Source organism: Vicia villosa, linkage group LG5 (assembly GCF_029867415.1).
Source record: "Vicia villosa cultivar HV-30 ecotype Madison, WI linkage group LG5, Vvil1.0, whole genome shotgun sequence".
In the NCBI taxonomy this organism is placed as follows: Eukaryota; Viridiplantae; Streptophyta; class Magnoliopsida; order Fabales; family Fabaceae; genus Vicia; species Vicia villosa.
Window position 1 is genome coordinate 51686051 of NC_081184.1, and position 8117 is coordinate 51694167.

Sequence of the window (8117 nt, forward strand, 5' to 3'; positions counted from 1 at the left end):
CAAAATATTCTTATGTTTGCAACCTTTTCAAAACCTTTTCTCAAAAAATATCTTTCGCCCTTAGTGGCTTTTCTTCAAAAGTTTAGACACCGTTAATTGTCGAAACGAGTGGTTATACCCCACGATTTTGAAATTGATTGATATAATGAGATCTTTTCCGCGTGAGAGAGCTAGTGGCATACTCGTCGATTTTATCCGAGTTGGAGCCCTTCTTTCATTTGCGATGCAAAGAACTCGTTTGTTCTCATGCTCAAAATCCACGGCTGAGTATTTCTCTCCGACGACGATAAAGTGTTTATTCGTTTTTAAACATTTTTTCCCTTTAAGCGGAACTACATTAGCTCTGACTTCTCCATTGCACCGAGGAGGTATGTAGGCCCAAAGCTAAACGCTTTGCCGAGCTTATTTTAAAAATAAAACAAACCCTTTTTTAGCACACACACACAGATTTTCAAAAAGGTTCCTGTGGAATACCACAGATATGAGAGGTGCTTAAAACCTTCCCCTCATATAATCAACACCCGTACCTGAGATCTCTTTCTTGTTTTAAAAACAAAACTTTGGGTTTTACGTTCTTTTCCCTTTTCCTTTGAAAAAATAAAGCGCGGTGGCGATTTCAAACGAAATATTGATTCGAGTCAATTTCATGGCTTCGATATCAGATTTTCCCCGCTACAGAAAAATGGCGACTTCACTGGGGATTTTCAGTTTTAAGTGTGTTAAGCCTATTTTTGTTTGTCTGTGTGTTTTTATCTGTATATATTGATGTGTGCTTTGTTTGTTTTTTTTTCTTTTTTTTCTTTTTGGTGCTTGATGGTTCCTCTGTGATGAGACAAAGTTCTAACCCGAACTTTGGTGAGTAACTTGAGATAGGAGGTGGTAAGACCAATAGTCGCATGTCAGGAGCAATCCTTACCATGAGCGTCATATGGTGGAACCCCAATCAGTGGAGGCCTCATGGAAGGTAGTAGAGGTTGTTACGAACCATCGTGATAACACTATTACTTTCAATAGTGAGTGTCCGTAGAAGCTGAATGGCCTAGAACCTTTTTAACCAATCTAAGCCTTTTTAGGATGTAGTGCAGAAACAAGATCAAGTACCAATTTGAGCTTGTTGTCATGCGATACTACGCTCAGACGAGGTCTTTTTAGGCATATTATTGGCGCCCATGAGCAATTGTGCGTGCCGGTAATATCCGATAGAAGATTGAAAACTCTGGGAACCTTTGTAGAACCCGATTGGCAGGTACAAAATTCCCTAGAACACACCTTGTGGGATGGGTAGACCCATGGCTCCATGCTCGTGCCGTCGAACCTAAGAACCTGGACTGTGTGATTTTGTGTGATTTGATGTGCTCTTGTGTGCTCTTGATTGTGATTGATGCATAAACCATGCATTCATGCATTCATAAAAATAACATTCACAAATGGTTTTCAAGGAACTTAGAGACATTTTTTTTAAACATCACAGGTACCATGGTGTCATACCCCAAATTTGTCCTACCCTTAATTTCTAACTGGCTTATGCATTTCACAATCTCATGTACATACCTCCCATTAGGTCATTAACATAACATGCATCATTAATCAATAAACTCGACATGGGATCGAGGTCATAGATAGAGCTGAGGTTTCACAGGGTTCAGTGTTCATGCAGGCTTATTTCTACTGAAGTTCTCAATTGATCATGGATTGAAGTTTACTGATACATCTATGGTTTGGTCTTATGATCATCGTGGGCTTTTTCTCAACACTTGGATTTGTTCATCCCTTGAAGTTTAGTTTCATTTTCACTCACGACGCAAGTCATTGCTCTAGAGATTCATTGCAAGAGTGAATTTGGACAGAGAATGGTATACGGTGTTAATGTGGCTAAGCTATAGGTTTAGAAGCAAAGTTTTAAGGATTTGACTTTTGGGTCAAAGTCAACCATGGAAAGTTGACTTTTGACCAAAGAAGTTTATGGTTTTCATTTTACCTCGGTGCTACTTGATTCAAATATCACAAGGATTGGAGTCTATGAGGAGTTTTCGTGAAATCATTGCAAGAGTGAAGCTATAACTAAAGGCTTTCTTATTGGTAGTTGGATTCAAGCATGGTGAGTAAAGTAATGGCAAAAGATTTGATGCTTCAAAGTGTAGGGAGGAATTTTCAAATTGCTTTTGAAAGGAAGAAAAAGCTAAAATCTATTTGCACTACAATTCAAGCTTTCAGTCATGTCTAAAAGGATACAAGTTCCATTCAACATCCCTATCATTACATGGGTCAGCAGCTATTACAGGGAGTTTGTCAAACAAGCCAATACAATCATACAGTCTTGCATTAATACATACATTCACATACACTCCAAAATACATTTGAAATAAGTCTTGGTTCATAAAAATACATTCCACATCCATTTACTAACAGTCCCATACACATCGGAGCCAATATCAGTTCAAATCAAGTCATCGTATCTTGCATCCATCTGAGAGAAAAGACCTGCATATTTGTGAACATACATGAGTCATGAGTCAGCCTACCCTACCTTCACAGTTCAAAACTACCATACAATACATACCTAAACTGGCACCATAAATACATAATTCAAAACGATCACAAAAAAAAAGCGAAACACTCTTGAGGTACACTTGAATCTGACTCGGCACTATCAAGCCAACATTAAATCAGTCCCATCCCATTCAACCATAGCAGTCACTCAGCCACAATATTCACTTCCTCATGCTGCTCCAAACCCGCAATATCAGAATGTCTCAGTTCAGTATCATCATTCATCATGGTTCAGCCATACATAAAACCAAATTCAGACTCAAATCTAACAGCATATTCAAGTCCTGTCTGCAGTCAGCTGATGTTCAACACTCAAACACTCATCACAATATTCAAGCCATCTTCAAGTCATGTACACCTGCCACTATTCAAAACCAACTGCCAGTACCAAGCACATCCATTAAGTATTAACATACATTAGTTCAATACAAAAGAAAACAGCCCCTACACAATTACCAGTCAAACCTGCTGCCATACACATACTAACCACATACCTTTTTAATTCCCAAAAATAATAAACCACAAAACCCCTTAGAATTCGAACCGTCATGCTACACTAAACTAATATACCATACTGAACCAGTTCAGGGACCATTCCACAAAACAATCAACATAAATCAGCAAAACAAAGTACAAAAGGAAAAAAACAGCTCACCATCTCTTGCTTTCATGAAACCATCAGACCTGCATTCACAATAAAACAAGTTCAGCCTACAAGAGACAACCTGCTGCACCATTTAAAACTAACAGTTTCACTAACCGAATTTCACACTAGTCCTAACCATTAGCAACCATGTTCAATACCAGTCCTAACCACTAACAACCGCATTCAAACCTGCACAAAACCTGCAGTTAGTAACTTATAAACAGCCAAACTCTAACTAACAGCAGGGCTGCATTACCTTCAGAACACAGAGAAAAATAAACCTACTAATCCGTAACAGCTGCATACGCATAAAATCACAATTCAGCACTCCATTCAAATCAATCCTTTATCCAAAACAGCATGCCATTCAATCTATATTCACACACAGAAGAAAAGGAAGACAGCAACCAGCCATACATAATATAACAGAAAAAACAAAATCCATACGTGAAATTCGGCCACACAAACAAGCAGCTCCACATTGGTATCACTCTTCACCATCAAGAAACCTGCAGAGCCAAAGTTCATATTAGTCCCACATTCAAGAAATCAAAAAACTATGCTGCAATCATATCAGTCCCACATTCAAGAAATTGAAAAAAAACACATCATGAGCTGTGATCCTGAGTCCCACATCTAAGAACTCATATTGATCGCCCAATCATCGCTGTATAAATAGTCAGCTCCACCCACTCAGAAAGCTACACCTAGAAAGCACAAGCACTAAGCTTCGTCATTGTTTCGCTTGCAAACCTTGAGAGAAGAAGTGCTAAAACCTAAAGTTCAAACACACTACTTTCTCCATTCTCACCTCACCTTCTCCACCATTTTCATCTTCCTTCTCTTCACACGTCCATTTTCCATTTTCGATTCATCTTCAATCTCTGCAACCTCCTTCAAACCTTCATCAATCACACGATCCAAGACCATCACCTCATACTCCATTCATCCTTCACCATCTTCATCGTTATCACTCACCTCTCTAACTGAATTCAATTTCACTTCCAACCTATAACAGAATCAACTTCACATACACCACTCCACTAATCTTCACCAACCTTCATCCACCATCATCTTCCACTCTCCAATCTTCATACACTCTTCATCTTCACCCTCCCAACCTCACTCACCAAAACCGCATACAGAAAAAGAAGAAGAAAATGAAATCAAAAACAAATAGAGCATAGAAGAAGGTGATAGAAGGAGAGTTACAGAAGTTTGAATGCGTGTTATCACCTGAAACCAGAGTATCCTTCGTTTGTTTCTCCGCGTTTATCCTACGTCTTCATCGCATTCCATCGTTCAAAGAAGCACCGGGTGTTTTTTGTCCGATCGATACGAATCGAAGAGATAACGATATGTGTGAAAGACGATCGGAGATGGAGAAAAGCATGTGTTCGGCTTAGAGAGTGGTGTACTCGAGCTTATCAGAAGGGGTCGGAAGGGAGTCCGCCGCTGGTTCAGTCGAAGAAGGGAACTCTGATCGCCGTCGTGAAAGCACCGCCGTCGCCGATTGAAAAAGGGAGAGATCAGTTTGAATGCTCACAGGTTTGTAACCCTAACCCTTTTTGTTATGTCACAGTAATTGCTAACTATGTTTAATTGAAATTAATCTGAGGTTAGAAAAATTGAATGAGGATTATTCGTATGTGATTGCTGGTAATTAGAATGTTAATACAAAAAATCTAGATAACTAAATCTGAAATAAAATCTGGATAATGCTTTGGGACCAAAACAACAAATCCGTTGGGCCTTCACGAGTTACCCTTCACACCCCCTGAGAGCCCATACACCTCCTATTGCTGTCCAAAAACAAAACTATAACAATAATCATTCTGCTGGGCCAGTATTCAGTGGGCCCGCGCCCTGTCCATTACTTACACCTTCATTTTTCAGTTTCACACCCCAGGTGGCCCATACCACGTTTTTGGCATACTGTAACAATAAAACAAACTCTGGTGGGCCTAATTCAGTCTGGGCCCTGCGCGTATATGCTTACTGCACCCATAGTTTCAACATGCACCCCCTCAATTCACACTCTTTTGCATTTTAGAATTTAGATTTCCTTACATTTTAATAATAAATTGCTAATTTTCTTCCTTGTACTTTTAGACCTTAACACTAATTTTTGACTAAAAATAAATGATCACAAAATATTAGTTTAGACTTTTAATTCTTGTGTTTGATTAGAATACCAATTTTGTCAAAAAATGTACATAAAAAATAGTAGTTTTAGGCTATTTTGTTTTGGTCTTTTACTTGATTTGAACTCATTTCTTCCATAAAAAATCAATAAAAATAAAAGTACTTTTAATTCACTTTTGTGCTATATTTCGACTTGTTCTTATTCATGCCATTTTCAATATCCTACTTTTTGCTTTAAGTTTCATGCTCTCCTATTCCTAACCATAGGTAGAAACCATGATAATAATAGGTAGAAATTCCCTTCATTTAGGCTAGTTTCTTTTTCTTTTCAACTTTAACCCATTTAAAAATACTTGAATAAATTTCCCATAAAAAACACCAAGAAAACTCATAAAAAATGACTAATAAATACTTTGACTAATAAAAAGGGAATGGAAGCTTGTAACTTCCCTTGCTTAAGGGATGTTCGAGTGCCTGGAGCTCCCTTGCTTAAGGGTTCCATTCAGGCGTAAGTTCCCAACTCCTAAAAAACACCAACCAAAGAGTAACTCGAGTTTCCCTTGCTTAAGGGATTTCCTCGAAACACTCAAACTCTCTCTCTTCTCTCGCTTTCTTAAGGGCACCGTTATTTCCGCTCCATTGCATCCTAGGCTGTCCCCTTGTGCAAGAGCGCGAACGTTAACGCCGCCCAACTAAAAAACACAAAAACAAACAGAAACTATGGAGCCGAACTACGGCGCTCTGATTCCTGAAAAGGATACGTAGGCATCAAGTCGCGGGGCTTGAACGAGCACATTTGTAAATATTTCCTTCTTTTCCCCGTATTTCTTTTGCATTCATTCGCATGTAGACATAGACATAGACACACCCTTTAGATAGAAACAAACATAGGTGGATACCATCGAGTACGATGGGCGCGAGGGGTGCTAATACCTTCCCCTCGCGTAACCGACTCCTGTACCTTGATTCTCTGGTCGCAAGACCCTGTTCCTTCCTTTGTTAGGTTTTCTGATATTCCTTTCCCTTTTGGGATAAATATATTGGTGGCGACTCTGTTCATTTTTCGCGAGCGTGCGACAGCTGGCGACTCTGCTGGGGATTACCTAAGCAAGTCGATCCTAGCCTTTGTTTGTTTCTTTTATTGGGTGTTTATTTGTTTTATGTCTATATCTTGTATATATGTTTGTATGTTTATTTTCTGCTTGCATATCATGTTTATTTCTTTTTGCACATCATGCATATGGATTATATTCTGTGTTCCTTGGGGTCTTCTGTTCTGTTTTGCAGGTGGGGGGGTTTGTGTGAGGTAAAAGGCCCATTACCCAGGCCAAGTGACACATAGGATTAGCGTGGATGCTCATGTTGACTACCGTAGCGCTTGCTATGGATGAGTTCAGTATGAGGTACCACAACTGGGCGAGGTTCTTTCATGGAACACTGTGTCTGGCACGCTTGTTGCCTCAAACACTTTGTACCCCATGGGAACTGTAGACCCTAGTGACCATTAGGGACCACCTGTCCGTGTCTAGAATTCATACCCGTGAGTTTGGGGTGGGACAGGAAACCTTGGCTCCTACATACCATTACTTCTTCATACTTGAGGTCGGACCTTTATTTGGTCTGTTCTCATGGTGCTTGATATTCTGGTATTCAAAAAAGGCGTCGAACCTTTGATCCTGTGACATTTGGCCTGTACAGAGGTTTCACATCAGTTATTCAGAGGATTGTGCGGTGGTTACTAAGATTATATGAGCCTTGATCCCATGCCTTTGCATTGCATAACATTATTCCTTCATCCACTTCATTTGCGGGGGGTCCTAAAGTCTATTTCCAAAAAAAAAAAAAAAGAGAAAAAAGGAAAAAGAAATAGAAGATCAGAAAAAAGAAAAGAAAAGATATTCTATACAAAAAAAAAAGGGCTTTGATTCCAAAAGAGAACAAAAAAGTGTGAAAAGACTTTAGGATCTCTCACAAACGGAACATGCATTCATACTATCATGCATTTCATGGTTCTCTCAGATACTTATGGGACCCTTTCTCTTCAGATTTCAAGATCAACAACAAATTCGACTTCTCACCGCCACGACTCCAAAATCAACTATGGAACAACTCCGTGAGGAAATGGATGAGATGAGGGAACAAATGGGTCATCTTATGTTGGAGATGCAAGACTTGGTCCATAATCAGGATGCACTAAAAGAAGAGAATAGTCAGTTGAAGACTCAGTTAAGCTTGGTTATGGAAATTCTAAAAACAGTACTAAGAAAGGAAGGGGATGTTGTTCCTACTGCTGCAACAGAAGTTGTTGATCCCTTCTCTTCAGTAGGATCCCTTCCCACTCATGGAATACCTCAGGAAGTTCCTCCTCAACTCCATGTGCCATTACCTCCATGCCAATCTGTTCTTCAAGGAGGCCAAATGTGTGGGAAAAAGCCTAAGAAACCTCAGAGAATTCTCAATCCTATCCCGATGCCTTACGCTCAGTTACTTCCCCGTTTGCTGGAGCTTCAGTTGGTTGAGCTACGAGAATTGGCTACGCCTGAAAAGCTTCCCCCCCACCTTTGATGCCAATGCTCGATGTGAGTTTCATTTTGGGGCACCTGGTCATGATATTGAGAATTGTAGGGCGCTGAAGCAGCAAATTCAAGATCTCATTGATTCAAAAGTGATTTTGTTCACCCCCGAGGGTATGTTTGTTCAAGGAAATGGGGTTCCAACTGCGGTGGAAGAAAAGGTTGATTCATACTTCTATGTCAGATCTACTTCAAATCAGAAG

The 8117-nt window shown here is 39.7% G+C and overlaps 1 long non-coding RNA gene across 7 annotated transcripts; it reads right to left on the reverse strand.

The window, feature by feature from the left end:
- Window positions 1-2217: 2217 nt before the first annotated feature.
- Window positions 2218-4794, reverse strand: LOC131606616 (uncharacterized). Of its 7 annotated transcripts, XR_009284918.1 has the most exons (6): window positions 4433-4793; window positions 3644-3705; window positions 3453-3494; window positions 3311-3385; window positions 2561-3234; window positions 2218-2481 (listed from the first exon to the last, which is right to left on the reverse strand). It is a non-coding gene; the product is annotated as an uncharacterized LOC131606616 (long non-coding RNA). The 7 variants fall into 7 exon arrangements; XR_009284920.1 differs by having other exon boundaries at window positions 3311-3540; window positions 4433-4794; XR_009284917.1 differs by having other exon boundaries at window positions 3453-3705; window positions 4433-4794.
- Window positions 4795-8117: the final 3323 nt, after the last annotated feature.